The following is an 8,979-nucleotide window of genomic DNA, read 5'->3' on the forward strand; positions in this document are numbered from 1 at the left end:
GCTGCTCTCACTCCCCAGCACAGAGGGGGCTGCAGGCTCTTTGCCAAGCTGGATCCCAGCTCAAGGCAGATTTAACACTATCAGGGGGCCCAGGTATGTGCTGGTGCCGCTCAGGGAGGGAATCTGGGCCAAAGACTGATTAGAAATTGGGTAACACTGAAGTGGGACTAGACAGACCCTTGCAGGGACGTGGCGGGTAGGTAGCCCCCATTGTGTACTGTGCCCTCGCCGAGAAGTCTCTGGGAGTGTGGATTCTTCCTGATGCTCCAGCAACACGTCTCGTTGGTCCTGATGTCGGCTGCTCCTTTCTTGATACTGACAAGCTAGTTGTGGGCATTTCCCACTCACCCCATAGCTCCGGAATGCACAGACAGCAATACTGGTGTGGAAGAAACGAACTCCACTCTCAGGTTTCAAGATCCTTAAGATCACTGACTTGCCAATGTAATTGTTGGGGGGTATAGCTCAGTGGTAGAGTGTTTGACTACAGCTTAAGTAGTCCTTGGTTCAAATCCAAGTGCCCCCTTAAAAGCCTGGTCCTTCAACAAAAAGTAATTGCATATCCATTTCTATTATGTTCAGGAGCTCCACTGACTAGGGATGAATGGAAACACTCAACATCTTCCTGTGCAAATGCATAAAAACCTAGCAAACATGTCCACCAGCTGAAATCAGTTCCAATCCTCTAAGTGTCTAGGTTTGTTTTCATCAACTAAACAAAGGCCCATGAAGACACATTTGCAGGTCCTTGGCCTCCACGGGCTACAATGTGCAGAAGAACAAGAACCACATCCCCTTGGGAGGCATGGACTAGTCTGTATTACATTTGGTAAGTAAGTTGCCATTGGGACTGAAAATTCTACTGGAGGTGGACAGGAGCCTGTTGCAAAAATAAAATAACCAAGATTTACCAAACTCCCTGTTACACATTGAATCCTCTCTTTTTTCTATTCTATTAAACTGGGAGCAAGTTACCAGTGACCCAGGGCTGGGGCAGAAGGAGGGTGCGGTGGGGGGAGGAGCCGAGGGCTGGGGCAGCAAGGGGTGTGTGAGTGGGGGAGCACTGGGGGGGGAAGGGGAGAGTCAAGAGCTGGGGCAGCACAGGGTGTGTGGGGGAGAGCCCAGGGCAGGGGTGGCAGGGGGGTGAGGGTCAGGGGGTAGAGCCCAGGGCTGGGGCAGCAGGGGGGTGCGAGTGGTGGGAGGCCCAGAGCTGGGGAGGCAGGGGGTGCAGGTGTGGGGAGGGGAGAACCCAGGGCTCGGGCAGCAGGGCGATGGGAGGGCAGACAAAAAATTTTTTGCTCGGGGAGGCAAAAAACCTAGAGCCAGCCCTGCCTCCACATACCATAAGGTAGGTAGGAGCAGATCATTATTATCCCTACTGGAAAGAGGGAGAAGCTCAGGCTGAGAAAGGAGAATTGACTTGTCTTAGGTCACACAGCCAGTCAGTGGCAGAGTTGGGAATAGGACCCAAGAGCCCTGATTTTCAAACTAACCATCAGATCTTGAATTTCAAACATTGAATGACCTGAGTAAAGTGCTCTCAGATGAGCTCCAGACCAACAACAGTGCACAGTAATTATTCAGCAAGTATTTGAGGAGAACTGCAATGTTAGAGAGAATCATGAACTGCTCAGAGACCATTAATGCAGAGAAGCAGCAAAATTCATCAAACATAGAACTGGTTCTGACTTATTTACTTGGTCTTAAAAGAGAACAACAAGGACCTGAGTCTCCTCCCTGTCAATAACCCCCTGCTCAGCCAATCAGGGTAGAGACTGAGGATGGGAAGCTGAGGGTTCTCACCAGAGAGCCCAAAGGATGGCCCAGGTCACTGGTGGGGATCACTGCCCGAGCACTATTTCAGCCCCACATTTTTGGGTGGACCTTCCACAGTGGGAGCTGCCGAGCACTCCCCTGCAACACATACACACACCCCGCTCTTGGTGTTGGGGGGGGGGAAACAGGTGAAAGGACAAAAGAAGCAAGAGAAGAGAAAGGAGGAAGGGATGGAGGAAAAGGTGAAACACAAAAGACAAACCCTAATGTCTCCAGTAATTCTAAGGTAAAAGGTAATAATTGGAGAAATACCAATCTCCTAAAACTGGAAGGGACCTTGATTAAGTCATTGAGTCCAGCCCCCTGCCTTCACTAGGAGGACCAATTTTTTGCCCCAGATCCCTAAGTGGCCTTCTCAAGGATTGAACTCACAACCCTGGGCTTAGCAAGGCAATGCTCAAACCACTGAGCTATCCCTCCCCTCTTAACTCTAGGGAACAAAATCCCAGGTGTGCAATAAAATTCTGCCTCAAGCTCATGTTTTTCATGCTTAGACTTCGTCATCAGATGGATCAGACTGAACAGATTTCAAACCTTGAGGAGGCTCTTACCTTCTAAACAGGGGTGGATGGTCTCTAGTAAAATCAGGAAAAGGGAAGGAGAAAACTCAAAAGAGGTTCCTCCTGGCGCTCATATATGTGAATCCAAATACTCTCTCAGTCCTCAAAGAGAGACCTGGAGAAGGAGACTTGCTGAAGCAAAGCCACAGGGGTCACTGAGGTTTCCCTGGCCCCTCGCCCCTGTCCTGCCTGGCTGATGTCAGCATCTCTCTGTGAGGTCACCACCTCCCCACCACCTTTGACTAATAGTCTGAGGTCCTGCAAAAAGCCTTTGTGATGTCACTGCCACACCCCTCCCTTGCTGTGCTAATGTCCTGCCCCTGCCCAGGCACTTTGGAGGTTTGAGCTACTCCCTGGGGATCACCCCACTCAAGGAGCGTTCGTTCTAGGAAGCAAGCCGGCTAGACAGGGAAACATCAGATGCTGCTCCCAATGCTACACTCAGTTTTTCAGAAATTAGTCGACTTTATGGCCAGAAAAGACCATTAGAGCATCTAATCTGACCCCCTGCATATCACAGGCCTCCTGTATGACACAATAGCGGGTGAGGGAGGGGGGTTGGAGGAGGTGAGCGGGTGGGCAGTGGCGGGGGGACAAGTGAGCCGGCGGCAAGGTAGAGGGCCTGAGGAGGCGAGAGGGCAGGCAGTGGTGGGGTGGCAGATGAGCCGGTAGCTGGCCCCAGCTCACCTCCGCTCCGCCTCCCCCCTGAATGCCCCGTCCCACTTTCCCCCCTCCCCCCTGCTTCCCGCAAATCAGCTGTTCGTGCAGGAAGCCTTGGAGGGAAGAGAAGTGGTGTGGCGGCTTCGCGCTCAGGCCCAGCAAGGTGGAGACAGAGACAAGATGAGCTGGGGCAGGGGGGCCGCACGCACCGCAGCAGGTAACCCAGGGGGCACACAGGGGAACCGCTCCCCACACCAGCTCACTCACCTCCCCTCTGCCTCCCTGGGCCTGAGCCACCATTTGCTTCTCGGCCCTCCCAAGCTTCCTGCATGAACCGTCAGGGGCAGGGGTTCCAGGGGCGGTCAGGGGACGGGGAGATGGGGTGGTTGGAGGGGGCATGGAGCCCCGGGGGGCCATCTGTAATGAGAGGAGGGGTTGGAGGGGGGTTATGGGGGGCAGTCAGGGGACAGGGAAGGGTGGATGGGGTAGGGGTCCCTGGGGGTGTCAAGGAATGTGGGGTTGGATGGGGCAGAAGTCCCGGGGGCGGGGTGGGCCATGACCCCAGTGTGGGGTGCGGCGGGAACCGGTTATTAAGATTTTGGCAGCTCATCACGGCCCGGGGGGGTGGGAGGCTGAGGAGGAGAGCGGAAGGGCAGTGGCAGGGGGTGAATATGCGAGCCGGGGATGGGGAGCTGAGGTGAGCGGGGAGCAGGTGAGCCGGGAGTGGGGGTCTGGGGAGGCGAGCAGGAGGGCATTGGTGGGGGGTCAGGTGAGCTGGCGGTGGTGGAGTAGAGCTGAGGCGGTGGGCGGGCAGGCAGGTGAGCCGTGGGGGCTGAGGAGGCGAGCAGGCAGGCAGTGGGGGTCAGGTGAGCTGCGGGGTGGGGGCTGAGGCGGCGGGCGGGCAGTCAGGTGAGCTGTGGGGGCTGAGGAGGCGAGCAGGAAGGCAGTAGGGGTCAGGTGAGCTGCAGGGGTGGGGGCTGAGGCGGCGGGCGGGCAGGCAGGTGAGCTGTGGGGGCTGAGGAGGCGAGCAGGAAGGCAGTGGTGGGGGTCAGGTGAGCTGGCGGTGGGGAGGAGAGCTGAGGCGGTGGGCGGGCAGGCAGGTGAGCCGTGAGGGGCTGAGGAGGCGAGCAGGCAGGCAGTGGGGGGGGGGTCAGGTGAGCTGCGGGGGGTGGGGGGCTGAGGCGGCGGGCGGGCAGGCAGGTGAGCTGTGGGGGGCTGAGGAGGCGAGCAGGCAGGCAGTGGTGGTGGTGGGGGGGGTGAGCTGGTGGCAGTGGAGGGGGGCTGAGGAGGTGAGCGGGAGGTGGGGGGGCTGAGAAGGCGAGTGGTGAGTCAGTGGCTGACCTTCTACACCTTCCTCAGTCCCACCTCATACATTCAACAGGGCAACTGATTACAACGTGGGGGGAAGATCTTATTCTACTTCTAGCAAAAGGACATTTTTCTTTTACCTTAATTACACTACCTTAGGGGCCTGCTATAACATATTACCAAGGTGCAATACCACTGTTTTGGCAGGGCAGTGCTGGGGAAGGAGGGTTTGTTTCCATGGGGCGGGCGGTGCTGGGGGTTGTTTTGGGAGGGCTGCGTGGCATTTGGGGGTATTTCAGCGGCACGGGGTTAGTGGGACCGGGGGGGTTTCAACCCTCAGCTGTTTTCTTTGGAGCAATATTGCCCTCGCCGCTTTATGAGTTGTGCAGGCCTGGACTAAACCAGAGACTCTGGACTCAGCATTCAATTATCCTGCAATCTGAACTTCGAATCTAATACATTCCCTCATTGGCTACCATCGTTTGCCCAGCACGGAAGTGCTTCTTGTCCAACAAGACAGCCAGATTGGGGCCCATAGGCATGGAATGACTCTGAAGGAATCAACTGTTTCTGTGCTTCATGAAACTTTGGATCCAAATGGTAAAAGACAGTTGTGCCCAATTTAATCATGGCGTCCTTTAGGAGTGTGTCTAATGTCACTTAACTAGGGAGCAGGGTTCTAAAAATAGTTTACCTGGGCCACAGGTCACCATAGCTTCCATCTCTGGGGTGAAAATCAACCACCACTACCTGCAATTTCTCCCTGAGTTCTTGTCAAATCTTTGACCTTACTTGGAGTAATTTTACACGTCTCTGGTGTAGAATTCTTCACCAACCACACAACAGATCAGTAGCGATAGTGAGGCACAACTCCCCCAAATATGCCCTTTCATTTCTTTAATCTGGTGGCACAGATTTAAATTAGGGACTAAATTCAGGTGCGGTTTAGAATCCCTGTAAAACACCAAATGTCAGGTATCTATGGAAAATAGGTCTCTTTCTGCAGCTATGTCACATTCAACACGGATTTCATTTTCTACATATTTGCAGCATCTCCCAGGGGTGAGCTGAACAGAAACATCACTTCCATTTTCCCATCTCTACCTAGATAGGAATTGCATTTCCCAAATAAAAGGCAACATGCACCTGATTAGGAAGGAGATCTCTTCAGGAGCAACCTCCTGCAGGGCCTGGCCACAACTGCTTTGGAAGCCCAATGCAGGGGTATCGTGTAGTTAAAAGTCATTTACTAGGGAATCCTCTTCCCAGACCGTTAGAAAAATACTGACCTAACAGATTGAACAACAGAGGGATTGGGATGGTGATGGGGAATAACGGAATCCCTCTGACTTACCCTATCTTCTTCTGTTGTTACAGAGGGTGAAATGACATTTTCCCCTATCCCTGCCCTGTTGCTGCTCTTCGTTATAGTTCAATATATTTTAAGTGAGGAAAATGGTAGGAAAAATATCTGCTCCCCAGCACAACCTGAAGCAACATCAGAGCAACTGGGAATGAAACAATTTGTTTCCAAAGGGGGAACTCAATGACTAACAATTGCTGTGAAATGGGGGAATAGTATAACCGTGATGCTCAGGGTTTGTTTAGACTAGGAAAAGTGATGGAGTTTAGGTCAGGTCCAGGGGAAAGCTAATGCCAACCACTGCCCCTGGGCTGCATCCACTCTACAACTATAACTGTCTTTTTACACCAAGATCACTAACTTGAGCAGCCAACGCCATGTGCAGCCCTAGTGGATGGAAGGCACAGGTAGCTTTTGCCTCAGTGTTGCTTGTTGGGAATCAAACCTCTCTCCCCCACCTGGAGCTGATGAACATTCCTGGCTGGAGGGGGGCACGCTCCTATGAGTCAAAAGGAAAGCAGTTGATAGAAAAGATCACAGGACTGACCCCAAAGAAGGGTGAGCTGCAAAAGGCAGAAAGAGGCAACTCATCTGGGGGAGCTGAGAGACCACGGTGAAGATGGTGCAAAGATCACTATACTGGAATTAGCAAATGTGATTTTTTTAAAAAACAAATCTTTGGCCAGCCCTAATCAAGGCATTTCTTACAGTTCTCTCCCATTTGGATTTTCTGATGTCTAATAGGGAATGACCTCTGATTGAAGCTTTTCCCAAATGCAGAGCACGTGTAGGGTCTCTCTCCACTGTGGATTCTGCGATGTCTGACAAGGTCTGAGCGCTCAATGAAGGTTTTCCCACACTCAGAGCATGTGTAGGGTCTCTCTCCTGTGTGGATTCTCTGATGTCTGCTCAGGCTAGAGCTCTGACTGAAGCTTTTCCCGCACTCGGAGCATGTGTAGGGCGTCTCTCCTGTGTGGATTCTCTGATGTGTGATAAGGTGCGAGTTCTGATTGAAGCTTTTCCCGCACTCGGCACATGTGTAGGGCATTTCTCCTGTGTGGATTCTCAAATGTGTGATAAGGCTTGAGCCCCGACTGAAGTGTTTCCCGCACTCAGAGCACGTGTAGGGCGTCTCTCCTGTGTGGATTCTACGATGTGTGATAAGCTGTGAGTGCCAATTAAAGCTTTTCCCACACTCAGAGCATGTGCAGGGCATCTCTCCTGTGTGGATTCTCTGATGTCTGATAAGATGTGAGCGCCAACTGAAGCGTTTCCCGCACTCAGAGCATCCATAAGGTTTCTCACCTGTGTGGATTATGTGATGTGAGGTAAGGTGTGAGCTCCGACTGAAGCTTTTCCCACACTCAGAGCACATGTAGGGTCTCTCTCCTCTGTGGATTCCCTGATGTGTGAAAAGGTCTGAACTCCCATTGAAGCTTTTCCCACACTCATGGCATGTGTAGCGTGTCTCTTCCAAGTTGATACTCTCATGTGTAATAAGGTCTGAGAGCCTACGTAAATTTTCCTCTGGCCTCTGCTGAGTCTCACAGGCTTTTGCTTTTTCTGGCAGTGCACAACTCCCAGAAACATTTCCTTTGGGTCTTCCTGATAACGTCCCATGTGGTTCTACTTGCTCAGCATCTTCCTGCTGGGGATTCTCCTCCTCTTTCTCACTCACTATCTCAACACCTGATGGGAGACAGAGAGAATCCAGACATAAGTCACTCCCTGTGCCTGAGAAAAAGGAAATGTCAGAGACAGGAACGGAATAAGGGAGAGCCTAGTAGTCTTGCATTAAATGACCAAACTTTTCTGTATGACCCTTCCCAGTCAGTGAAACCTGCAGTGAAAAACTTTCCCTTGACTTTACTGAATTTGGATTTCCTGTCTTGTTGAATGGGTCCTGGGAGCTGTCAGGCAAATATCCATGGAAAAGGGGAGTAGATGTGAGCTTTGTTGGTTGGGAGATTTGACTGTGTTTTGTCTCCTTGTGAGATGGGCAAATTGGAGGAGCTCTTGCAGCATTTCTGATGATTGAGTTAAAACTGCTACCACCTTTTGTTTTCAAAATAGCTCAGCCCTCAGTGTGTTCAGCCTTTCTGAAAACCTGGCCAACATTTTTGTTGCCCAAATGGCAGCTGAGTTCGTCTGAAATTCTGGCTCTAGGGGTGAGTGTGAGACCTTCTGAAAACTCTGGGCTCTGTGTCTGGAAGCTCTAAGAACCTTCAGAACTTTTATCTTGTGTGAGAGCCTGATGAGAAAACCTTCCTTCTGTAGAACTCAGCAGAGATTTTCTCACTGACTTACAATCACAATGTTTTATCTTGACCTCAGGTTTAGATACCAACAAAATGCATTTATTGTATTTTTACAAGCAATTTGAAACAAACATCCCTAGTTGGGCAGAGAGATAGAAGTAGGTCTGCCACTAAATCACATTCCCTTTCATCAGTAGCTACCTGAGCAAGGTAGTACCCAGTGGGCAACAGGTGAAAGGCCCATTGTCCATGCTTAGAACACTTCAGCAGCTAGACCTCAGGAATGGAAGAGGCTAATGATCAGTTTCTCCGGGATAGTTACTTCCAAAGAGTGGGATGAAAATTTGTGGCTGAATATTTTATTTGCTGAAATATTTTGGTTAACCCAAAATGATTTTTTGGTTTTGTTTCAGCAAGAAAATTGGGGAAAAAAATTCATCTTGGGTCAACCTGAATGTCTATTATTGTTATTATAATGTTGGTTAGGCTAGCTAGCAAGGGGGGGAAAAAATAATTTGCACATCTATTTGTGTAAAAGGGCATGCAGCCTGGACTTCCAGGTGCACACGGGAAACATGCCCATATTGTTACTAGTCAGTGGGAAGCTTTGATTTTTATATGGTCTCCAAAGCCCTTCCCAACATCATGTAGAAGATGGGGGAACCAGGAAAAAACATGGATTTGTTTAAATTGGAAGTGAAAAATAATTGAAGGTTTTCTGATGTGAAGTCACTTTTCCCTGACTGGGAATTGAACCCAGACCATTGCTGTGAAAATGCCAAAATCCAAACCACTAGACCACCAAGGAGTGATGATGTTGTTCTTCTTCTCACTTATGCTACACTTCCTTAGGCTACTTTCTGTCCAATTTCTGAAGCTGCTCCATTGTCCACTCCCTGAGGGGCTAAGAGCAGAGAGTGCAGGAATCCCTGTACTCAGGGTCACAACCTGAGCCCAAGCCACTGAAACAAACTCAAATGATGCTTCAGCTTCC

The 8,979-nt window shown here is 51.0% G+C and overlaps 1 non-coding gene across 1 annotated transcript; it reads left to right on the plus strand.

Moving 5' to 3' along the window:
- The first annotated feature begins 454 nt into the window (after nt 1-454).
- TRNAC-ACA lies at nt 455-526 on the plus strand. Its single transcript has one exon. It is a non-coding gene; the product is annotated as a tRNA-Cys (tRNA).
- Nucleotides 527-8,979: the final 8,453 nt, after the last annotated feature.

Source organism: Mauremys reevesii, linkage group 12 (genome assembly GCF_016161935.1).
Source record: "Mauremys reevesii isolate NIE-2019 linkage group 12, ASM1616193v1, whole genome shotgun sequence".
NCBI lineage: Eukaryota > Metazoa > Chordata > Testudines > Geoemydidae > Mauremys > Mauremys reevesii.